Source organism: Lactuca virosa, chromosome 9 (assembly GCF_052849685.1).
Source record: "Lactuca virosa cultivar CGN04683 chromosome 9, Lactuca_virosa_CGN04683_v6, whole genome shotgun sequence".
Classification (NCBI taxonomy): Eukaryota; Viridiplantae; Streptophyta; class Magnoliopsida; order Asterales; family Asteraceae; genus Lactuca; species Lactuca virosa.
Window position 1 is genome coordinate 184,929,202 of NC_136434.1, and position 12,033 is coordinate 184,941,234.

A 12,033-nucleotide genomic window follows, 5' to 3' on the forward strand; every position below is an offset into this window, starting at 1 on the left:
TCTCGAGTGTGCCCTTCAGGTTTTTTGACTAGGATGCCGAGGATCACAAAACAAGGTGTGAAGTAACCATGCAAATATACTTGGTACCCTTAATATTTACCCCTCAATCGATGTGCCGGTTAACCACACACGCTCCAACGATACTATGATAAACATTAAGTTACCCTTTGCCTACTTTGTTAAGTCCATGTTAGTGTGCCGGTTAACCACACACGCTCCACTAACAGCTTAAACAAAGTGCAAAGTGTAATTTCATGGATTAGCACCTTATTCATATTTTCCTAAGTAACTAAGATTGGGAATTTATAAGTGTTTAGTTACTTAGTATTTATCATTATACTTATAATGAAGGGAGAATTATAGTCCTTGTCCTACCTGTTCGGCTAACGACCCTCCACCGGTCAAGGAAACGGTGAGTGAGAGTGGACACCCATTAAACTGCCATTTTATAGGCAGTAACCTTATACCCCCTTATAGACCGGCTTCGTGAATGAGGCTTACTAATGGTAAGACGACTTGCTCTTATACATATAATATATGAAACTTTTAATATTATAATAGTATAAGGGTGTATTTTAGACATTTAAAATACTTGGTGGTTTAATCTATTAATTAAACTAGACTTTTAATTTAATTAAACTCAAACCATATATTTATGGATTAATAATACTCTTTTAATTAAACGCTTTAATTAACTATTAATAAAGTCCATAAGAGTTAATTTGAACTATTCAACAAAACATCATAATTCCAATTATTAAACTCAAAATTAAAACCATTTAATTAATTGTTTAAGTTATCAACCCAAGAGTTTTAGAATTCAATTCTTTTTTTCATAAAAAACTTTTCTCAAATTCCAAAACTTGAGGGCAAGTTTTGTAATTCTTGAAAACCTTTGGATTCCATAACTTATGGAATTAATGGTGTTTTATGATGAAACTTTCAACGTTCCATAACTTAAGAACAAGTTATGGAATTCTTTAAAACATTAATACCAAATTTTGTAACTCCATAAAAACTTTGAATCAAATTTTTTTTTAAAAAAAACTTTCATATCCATAACTTATGGAAGTTTCAAAAACCCTTAAGATCACAACTTTAAAAAAAACTTTTGAGCTCCAAAATTTTATGACAAAATTTGTAACTCCTTAAAACATTTAGATCAAACTTTTAAAACTAATAAAATAATCATATCATTTTATCTTTTACTAAATTTGACCTAATTCAACTCATATAACAAATGATTCAAATTTTACAAATAATTCGTTTTTCACAAAACAAGTAATTATCTTAAAATTTGACAAACGTCATGTTTTTTTTTCCTTTTTTTTTCAACTTGAAAATAAAACATTTGCATCAATATAACAGAAAACAACCCATGGCTCTGATACCACTGTTGGGTTTTGAGCATTCTAACACTCCTATGGTGTACATGCAACCCTATAAACCTTGGATCTATGTTTTCTCTATTATACATGCAAATATTAACTATTCCAAGGTTGCATCCTAACTAGCATATTATGAAGCACCTATACTACAAAGTTCTAGTTAGATGACATACCTTTTGATGTAGCTTGATGTCTTCAAGCTTTAAGAGCTTAGCCCCAATAGTGTGGAAGCCTCAAATGGAATCACAAATCACCAAAACACCTTGGAAGAACTTGAGAGAATATGTATGCACACTAAAATCGGCCCACTCTTATTTTCACACACTTGTGCCAATTTTGTGAGCCAAGGACCCCTTTATATATTATGGAGGATTAGGGTTACATCCATGTAAACCCTAATACCCATGACCTTTCATTTACATAGGATCCATGGGTTAAAAGCTCCATGGACCATCCATGAAAGCTTAGCCCAACCTAAATGAACTTGGCCCATTCCATATATAAAAGAGTCCATATTTAATTAGTTCTTTTTGATCACTTAATTAATTCTAAATTAATTCTTGATCAATACTAATTAAATAATATGTTTCCATATTAATATATTAGAACTTATAATATATTAATATAAATCATAAATATACTATTCTCAAAAGACTATCCATATAAATTGTGCCGGTGAAGTGCAACCCAAATGGACCATGCCGGGTCGGGTCAAGTACATACCAAATATAGTTATGGACTTAGACATTAATCCAACAAGGAAGTGTATAGCCGATGAGGCGGCGGTTGTACCGTTAGAGGATATTCAGGTGGACGTGGGTTTGAATTACATTGAGAGGCCGACCGCGATCTTGGATCGGAAGGTCAAGGTTCCGAGGAACAAGGAGGTGCCCCTGGTTCTGGTCCAGTGGCAACATCGGAGAGGGTCGGAGCTGACTTGGGAGCCGGAGTCGGAGATGCGGGAGCAGCATCCAGAGTTGTTTGCAGAGCGAGACTTCGAGGGCGAAGTCTGATTCTAGTGGGGGAGAATTGTAACATCCGGATTTCCAGGTATCATAATTTAAATATTTATTTTGAATTGAGAAGAGGGACTCGACGATTTGACGCCTAGACTCGTTGATTAGGATCGCGATTGATGACTCGGATTAATGAATGGACTCGACGAGTCGGTGAGGCGACTCGACGAGTCCGCGCTGTTAGCAGAAACCCTAAATCTTTGGGCATGAGCCCTATTTAAAGGCACTTATAGCCTTCAGTGGCGGCTACCTTCCCAGAAGAAAGAACCCTAGCATATTTGAGTGTGGGTAGTGAGAGAGAGCCATCTTGATCCATTTGTTGTAATTTTGCTTAGGAGGAGAAGTGATCCAGCAAGAAGGACCAAAGGAGGTTGTTGTTCTGAGACTTTCAAGCAAGGAGGCTTCACCTTGAGGTAGCAATTCGGCCCTTTTCTTCTTTATTGTGTAGGTTTCTTAAATCAAGGGTTTCTTTACCCTTTTCTTGAGTTGGAATAAGAGCATGAGAGGTCCCATGTGAAATAGACCTTAGATCTGGACCTTGAGAGGTCCAGAGAGCCCCAAACATCCAGCTTTATGCAGTTCCTTTTTGAGTTTTAGAGCATGGTTGTCATTTTAGGGTTAAATCATCATATAGAGCCATATGAGTGTTGCATGAGCATAAAGTTTGGACCTTTACATAACTTTCGAGTGTTAGGAGGCCAGATCTATAGGTTAGAGAAGCAGATCTGACCTCAGAAGGTCGTTTGAGCATTCTCATGGAAGAAACTCGCCGAGTCCATGAGCGGACTCGACGAGTCGGATCGTGTTGCACCACGATTTGTGTTCAGTGGTAACCCATCGGGAAAAAGGTTGACTCGACGAGTCGAGTGAGGCCTTAGGAGGATTCAGAAGATACACATGGACTCGCCGAGTCACCCGAGTGCACTCGACGAGTCTGGTCAAAGTTGGACCGTTGACTGAGGTTGACTTTTAGGGTTTGGTCAACATTTGGACATTGGACCATTGGAGGGGTAAAATGGTCTTTTTCCCTTCTGAGAGAATATAGGAAAGGACTAGTGTAGCCTTTGAGAGTCGTACTAATTATAGATAATTATTTCGTGTGATTAGGCGGAGGCTAGATCAGTATTTTGAGTTTGAGACTTTCTGAGATTTCCCGAGGTGAGTCTTCTCACTATACATTACCTAGAGTGGTAACTATGTGCATACCGGAGGGTCTTATGGGTTATGTGTATGATTGAGTATATGTGCTTGTGATATATGTATGCTATGTGTTATATAGACCGGACCGGAGGGTCCTACGATTTAGACCAGACCAGAGGGTCCAACGATTTAGACCGGATCGGAGGGTCCAACGATTTAGACCGGACCGGAGGGTCCAACGAGCTAGACCGGAATGGAGGGTCCAACGAGCTACGGGACTGGAGGGTCCCGCTGAGATACATTGACCGGAGGGTCATACCGAGGTATAGCCTCGAGTGGCTTATGTGTTGTATGTGGTATTTTGGGGAACTCACTAAGCTTTTATGCTTACCGTGTTATGTGTTATGTGTTTCAGGTACCAGTAAGGATCGCGGGAAGGCGCCGACATGATTTGTACACACAGGCAGAGGGTTATGTTTTGAGATTATGGGATATGTTTTATTATGATGACATTTGATTATGAGATTCTGGGAACATTATATATGTTTTTATTATGTTGAAAAATGAAAATTTGTTTTGAGAATTTACGTTGTTACAAAAATATTATGACACATCGCACCAATCCTATGATTGTGCATTGATGCAAAAGGACGAGGTTATTGCGTACACTTTGAGGAAATCGATGGAGCATGAGTAGAACTATACCACACACGACCTAGAGTTAGGAACGTTAGTATTTTCCCTTAAAATCCAGAGACAGTACTTATATGAAACCAAATGCACTATCTATACTGACCACAAAGGGCTTCAACATATCCCAGAGCGAGGATGCTCAAACATGAGGAAAATGCAACGAGTAGCTTGCAAAGGCAGTATAGCTCATTGGAAGATTGCAAACTCGAGTGAATCACTTGACTCCTCCTATTGATACAAATGATACTTCAAGCATTGCTAGTGTGTACTCACTATTCGAAACCATATCCTTGGCTTCATTCCTGCTCATTCCATTAGCATTGGATTTCCATTTCAGTATTCATATATGCTCAGTAAGGGCATAATAATCATCTTTTCCATTTTTGACAAATTTCTCATTTAGGTTTTCCACTTTTCCTAAATATGATTTCTCGAATTTGAGCATGTCATTTCAGAACCTTTCGGTCATAATATGTTTATATTACATTACCAGGACATCGATTTCAAAACATCTCTTATTTCAGTCATTTATGCCACTTCTCGTATTATAAATCATGGAAATTTCCAAAACTAAAAAAAATTAAAACTTTGATATTTTTTTCTTTTCTTTCATGGATTTACTACCATTATGCTCTTAACTATTTTTAATTGACACGTGAAGTGTATATTATCTCTTTTTCTGAGTATCTTTATAAGTCAAGCTTAAATTTTGAACGATGAACACGAATTTTTTTGACATTATACATTTAAATTCTTGACACAAGCCTCTTATTTCTTTCCCTTGATGCAATTTTCTTTGTTACAAGCAAAACATAGTATCAAACTTTGGTTCATTTTCAAGATACTCACTTTCTGATTTTAAGAACAACTTAATTAGTTTCCTTTTGAAATTTCTAGCATCGTTCTTGTCAAACTATAAGTGTTTACTTCCATTGATGTTCTTGCATCCTTATCAACCCTTTATGACTCATTCTCTTTATGTAGTAAAGTATTCTTACTCCATCCATTATGATCAACTTCGTCATTAGCACGTACTTCAGAACTAGAAGCTTCCTCCATATAGAGCGTACCCTTTTTATGATCTCTAGAAACCACTAAATTTCTTTATGTTGCTTTACATGGCTAACCACCATAAATAGGTTGGTGAACCTCACTGTCGAGTTCATATACCTTTATCGACATTCTCTTAAGGACTGGAAAGAACTTGACTTCCTGCAAGTTCTAAATTTGTACCAAAGGTTTCTTTGGGGAGGGTATCCCCAATGAGAATGATACCTTAGCTCATATTGTGTGCTACTCAAACTATCCCATTGTAGTTCTTTGGATTCTTTATGGAACTAACGGAATGACTAGAAGGAAGCGACACCCCATGTCCTATTAATTAGAATTCTATTGAGGCATTACTATAGTAAATAAGAGCATCATCATGAGAATTGTTTGCAACATTCACCTCTTTCGTACTCTTACATCAGAAGCTCTGGTCATCGTTAGAGTTCCAACATGAGATGTCTTTCCCATTGTTCAGTTAACATCTCCTCCCGACTTGGATGTTTCCCTTGGAACTCTATCTATACATGTCCTTATCAAGGATCCAATCGTGAATGTTGTAAATATTTAGCTATCCAACCCTAATGGAGCTGCTAACTATTGCCCCGGTACTAGACAAACTATCAAGTAAATGATAATAGTGGCAATAACAAGACTACGTCTTTTAACCCAATGGAAACAGAGGTCAATCTTGAGGTAACTGAGTTTTGTTTATTCTCACAAATCGTCACAGATCTACCCTTTCACATTCATGTTCCATAGCTAAGGAATCAAGTGCGCCTTGTTTACAGTAGAGGATGTTTCATGCATTTTGGACAATGCTCATATCAAATTGTGAGTTTTCTCCATACTGGCAAGGATGTATACACATCCTTCACCATTAATAATTTTAGGACTCCAAGTGCTTGTTGGTCCAGATGGTGCTAATCCTCTTGCGATTCATATGAGGTATTCAAACCACCAAGATGGTAGATATAATTTATTTTAATGGAGATTGACAATGACTGCTAAAGGAAACGATCCGATTTGGATAGAGGTAGATCTATTGGCATAATCTGCACATTTCCTTCCCATTCGAGAAGATTACCGAATGGAAAATTTTGACCTAATTTACGTAGATGAGATCGTAGTACGTCATGGAGTACCTATTTCCATTATTTTGGATAGAGAGTCTCCTTGTGTTGGTAGTCACTTCAGAAAGCCTCGATACACGATTAAACATAATTACTACCTACCATCCTCATATGTATGGAGAAGCGAATGAACTATCCAAACTTTGGAAAACATACTCCAAGCCCATATGATCAGTTTAGAAGGTAGTTGGAACACCCAATTACGGTTATTTGAGTTTTCCTATAACAAGAACTGTCACGCCAATGTTAAATGTGCTCCCCTACAAAGCACTGTACGGGCATAAGTGTCGATCACCACTTTGTTGGTTGGGAAATTGGTGATAGCAATTAATGAGGCTTGGTAAAGATCAAGAGAGCACATACAAGATCATAAAATTACGTGATAGAAGAAAGTCCACCCCCGATCGTAAGAAGAGTTATGCTGACAAGCGTAGGAAACCATTGGAATCTCAAAAGGGAGACAGAGTACTCTTAAAAGTATCCCCATGGAAGGGAATTATGAGCTTTGTTAAACGAGTAAAACTAATTTCTCGCTACGTAGGACCCTTCGATATTATTGAATGATTGGTCGAGTGACATATAAGCTCAAGATACCATAAGAACTTAGTGCAATACACGGCATATTCCATGTGTCGAACCTCAAAAAGTGCTTGGTGGAGGAATCCCTGAACATACATCTCGAGGACCTCCAAATTAATAATCAACTAAAATTCATGGATGAACCCATATAAATCATCAATTGGGAAGTTAAGCAACTTAAACAAGGAAGAATCCAGATTGTGAAAGTTCGTTGGAATTCTAAAGCACGGACCTGGGTTACATGGGAACGGGAGGATTTTATGAAGAAAAAAAATATATCCTAAACTATTTTTTTACGTATGAACCACTGGTACCGCCAGTTGAATTTCGGGACGAAATTCTCACAACTGGGGGAGACTGTGACAACTGTCAAAACTCAGGTTAGGACTCCTCTAGAACCTTGTCATTTCCATGCGTGCACATAACATGGCTTTAGATGCAACAAGTTGAGCTAGATCGTGACTTAATAGATCCCTCGGAACAAGTAGTGTAAATTAGCTTGTACTAAGTAGTCACATTAATATGTGAATACTCCAACTAGGTTGTAAAGTGCCAAAGTTCAATCTCAAAACTAAACGCGAAACCATGTTGAATAGATCACAACTTAAGGGTTTGTTAAATACCCTAACTTATTAATCTGAACATATGACGTGCTTAACTAGGTTAAGTACTTATCAAACTCAATATAATTAAATTATTATTTGATTTAATTACAAATTAGAAATAATATCCAAATATCATAATTTGAATTATGAGTCAAAAGTATAATTCAAGGATTGTCTAATCCTACGTTCTTATATTATGAACCCTTATTCCGTTTACATGAACTATACATTTGATTTTTTTTATTAAATTTAAATCACAAAATAATTAGTTCCTTCAATTATAAATAAAAATTCAAGTCTATGAACTTATTTAAAAATAAAAGTACTTGAATAAAAAAAACCAAGAAATAAACTCTTGGAAGTTTAAATAATATATCTAGAACTTTTATAAAACTAAAGATATTTTTTATAAAATTTGAAATGGGGCCATATTTATAAAGTTCCCCACTTTTCAAGAAGCCTTTAATTACTTCTCTCCTCCCAAAATTGGTTCATAGGCTCTCTCTCTCTCTCTCTCTCTCTCTCTCTCTCTCTCCTTATTGCTCCTTTATGAAAAATTCTGAGGTCAGATTTTGCATGTCAATGTGAAAAGGAAAAACCGACCTTAGAAGCATTTTCTGTAAGAGAGATTTTTCCATTTCGTTTTTTAGAAATTATCTCACATTACTGGAGTTTTGTGGACGATTTTAACGTAGTATACCCCCAAAAAGATGACGAGAGAGATAGCCTATCCAGAGAGATAGAACCTCACTTTCTCTCATTCTTCTCTCTAAAATCACCCAACTTCTCTCTCACTCTTCAATAAACCTTTCCTATTCCTAAAACCTCTCATACACCTCCGAAAATCCTCCATCATCTGCCCTAATTTCGGATTCTTGAAGGTCTTGAAGTGTTCTTGCTTCACTCAAAGTCGAAATCAAGGTAAACAATACAACCCCTTCATATTTTTTTACAACTTTACTTCCTCTTCTTCATAGTTCTTCTTTACTTTTCGGATTCTATGCCCTTCTATGGCTAGAGATCCTTGTTTTTCCTCTTGGTGTTTGTAGATTCGCACCATAACACATTGCATGTGTTTGAGATGGTGAAAATTCGAGATCAAACCCTTGTTAAGAGTGAAAAGATGCACATATGTTCATATGATTTCAAAAATCGAGTTTTACATCTTCTTCTTCATTTATTTTGTTTTATTAGATAACAAAAAGTATTTAAACTGTTTCTATTACATCTTGGATGCTTATTCACTCCATGCATGTGATAGAAATTGGATTTGTGGTGCAATCCTAGTGTAAGATTCGATGGTTCCAAGAGTTCTCTATCACAAGCATGAAACACCCACTTTGGGGTCTTGGATAACCCTAAATTTATGGCTTGGATACATACATCTAAAAGTTTCTTGTTCTTCTATAAACTCTAGTATATTATCATTCACTTTCAACCATAAAGTTTATTCATGTTGTTCTTATGAACATATGACCCAAATGGGCATTTTAATCAACCAAAAATAACATGCATTCTATCAGAAACAATTGTTCGAATTTGAACAGCCATATCTTACTAATTTCTTGACCAAATCACAATATTCTTTTTCTGAGACATAGATCTCTGAGTTAAATTTCGAACCCAAGTGGTCTCACTATAAAACATTACGAATTCGATTTGTGACGATTTTTACAAAACAGCTGCGCAAACAGAACTTTTTCTGTGACCACTAGTTTTGCATTACATGATCAAGACCCTTAAACCCCACAATAAATATTGAGAAAATTATTTTAGGAACTTAACACATACTTCTCAGAAGACCTAAAATTTCATTAATAAAAACGTTATATAAGTTTGTACAAAAATTGTTGAACTTCCAACTACATTTGGAACTCATGCACTAGTTAGTGCTACATTTCTAAACTTGATGGGGTTGAATACCTCCATTTAGCTCCAAAATGATTTTTAAACAAATTGTTTTATGTAAGCTTATGGTTTCAAGGGATGTTCTGTAAAACCCCAACTGCTAGAACGTAATCTTTATTTTTCTACAAAAATAAGGATTTAATGACCAAAAATTCAAAATAAATACTTACAGATGAGATAAAAATATGAAAATTTTTAGAACTTATTTAAGTACGAAATATTGATGTCACCTAAATTTTCATACAATTTGGTCACTGTTTGGTATTTTATTCATATTTTTCATTTAATTAGGGCATGAATTTACAAAACCGAGTCTTAAGGCTCAAGAGCACAAACCAATATTTGTCTCTGCTTGGGAAACATTTTAAGAACCTGTGGAAATTAAATTGGGAATTTTTGCAACTGTTTTCTATTTATTTTGAATTTTTCCTATTATTTAGACTTAAATTGAAAATAAATAACGCATTTCGTTCAAAATTCTCAATAAAATTTCTAGAAACTTATACCCTCTGTTAGAACCAGAATATAAATTTTTACCATTTTTGGAGTTCATTTTTCATGCTTTTATGGATTGTTGAACACAAGGCACCGTGAATTCAATATTACCAATAATGAACTGATCAAACTTTGGGCACTTTACGACACCACTAGTAGGATAGGTAGTTATTAGATAATGACTTAGTGAATTGTATCTCATTAGAAACTATTTGTTCCGTAGGGCACTAGTAGAAATCGATCTCTACAACACCGAACCGCGAAGCTCGAACCGTGAACTCTCCCTAGTGAGTATTTACAGCCCCCTTTTTACTGTTTTCACGTTTTGGGGTGGAAAGCATGATACTGTTTTATGAGCTATCTGTACTATATTAATGAAATTGGAATGATCTTGTTTTAAGAACTTAATGAACTTGGAATGATCTTGTTTTATGAACTTAATGAACTTGGAACGATATGGTTTTCTGAACTTAATGAACTTGGAACGATATTGTTTTATGAACTTGATGAACTTGGAATGATACTCTTTTATGAATTTTCTGTTATGAACTTGTGCTATGAACTTTATACGATGAACTTTTGATATGAACTTTGTGATATGAATTTGTTATGAACTTTGTATGTTAAGTCCCCGAGAACCGAACTACAACCTATTAACTCGTATTTCGAGCCGACGGTCTTATGGATAACGCTATTTGGGGTAGACATCCCCCACTCACCCAGAACCGTGAGTGCATATTTCCGTGAACTAACATCATGGGAACCGTGGACATTATAGAATGGGGCAAGAACGGTCATTAGGCTTGGTTGTGATCGGAGTGCTTTGGCATTCAACACTCATTTTGAGTTGGAACTTTTTTCGAACAAATCTATATTTTCTTACTGAAATGATGTACCTTTATAAACCTGTGAACTCACCAACTATTTTATAGTTGACCCTCGTTTTTGGCATGCTCTTCAGGGAACGGTCAGTGATCTAAATTAGACATCAACAATAATTTGTACTTGATGTTTCTTTTGTTATGTATTAGACTTTGTAGTAGGGAACTAAAATGTAATTTTGTTTCGAATATGATGTAAACTTAAAATGCTCAATGATTATGGTTGGTACTCCTATTTACCTTGTGTTATGAGACCTTAGCCCGTCATCCTTCGTGTTTCCGCTTTAACGGGGTGTGACAATTGCCCTCTCAGTGAACATACGGGTGATCTCCGTCACCGTCTCCACACCCTGCCTCAAATCCAGAAACTCATGAGCTAACCGCTCGCTCGACCCGCGGAATGTAGCGAGCGCAGAACATATCCCTGAACTGCTCCTAAGTAACCGCAGCTCTCTGATCATCAGTGTATGACCCCGTCATCAACCTCCACCAGTCCTTTGCCCCGGACCTCAGCAAGTTCAGGGCACATCTGACCTTCTGGTCAACAGGACATGAGCACGTGAAGAAACATCCCTCCACGTCAGACAACCACCTCATGGCTACAATCGGGTCCTGAATCCCCTTAAAGTTTGGGGGCTTCATGTTATCGAAGTCTCGGTACTGAAAAGCCTGACTGGCTCCTCCCCCAGCCGCTGTTACAGCTGTTGAAGCTGATGTGGCAACTATCTCAGCAATGGCTGCATAGCGCTCATCAAAGTACTCAACCATGGCGGTCTTGATAGACCCAAACATCTCCGACCATTGTGCCCGGAACAGAGTAGCAACCTCAACATGCAGGATCTCTCAAATCCTGGCATCCAGCTTATCCGACCTCATCTGACCAATGACCTCGGGCACTGCCGATCCCTCCTGACCACCATCTCCTGATCCTGATCCGGATCCAGTCACAAAACGTTTAGTAACCACCATGCTGAAAATATACCAATAAGATATCAGACATTCCATATAATAATCCGGGAACCAACTCCCAACAAAGCCCTAGGGGTTGTGACTTCCTTGCTATGCGTATGGGTCTTGTGCTTTCAGTAGTACGGGCACATACTACCTTCTACACCTACTCATATTTGTATCAAGTATCATCACAACGC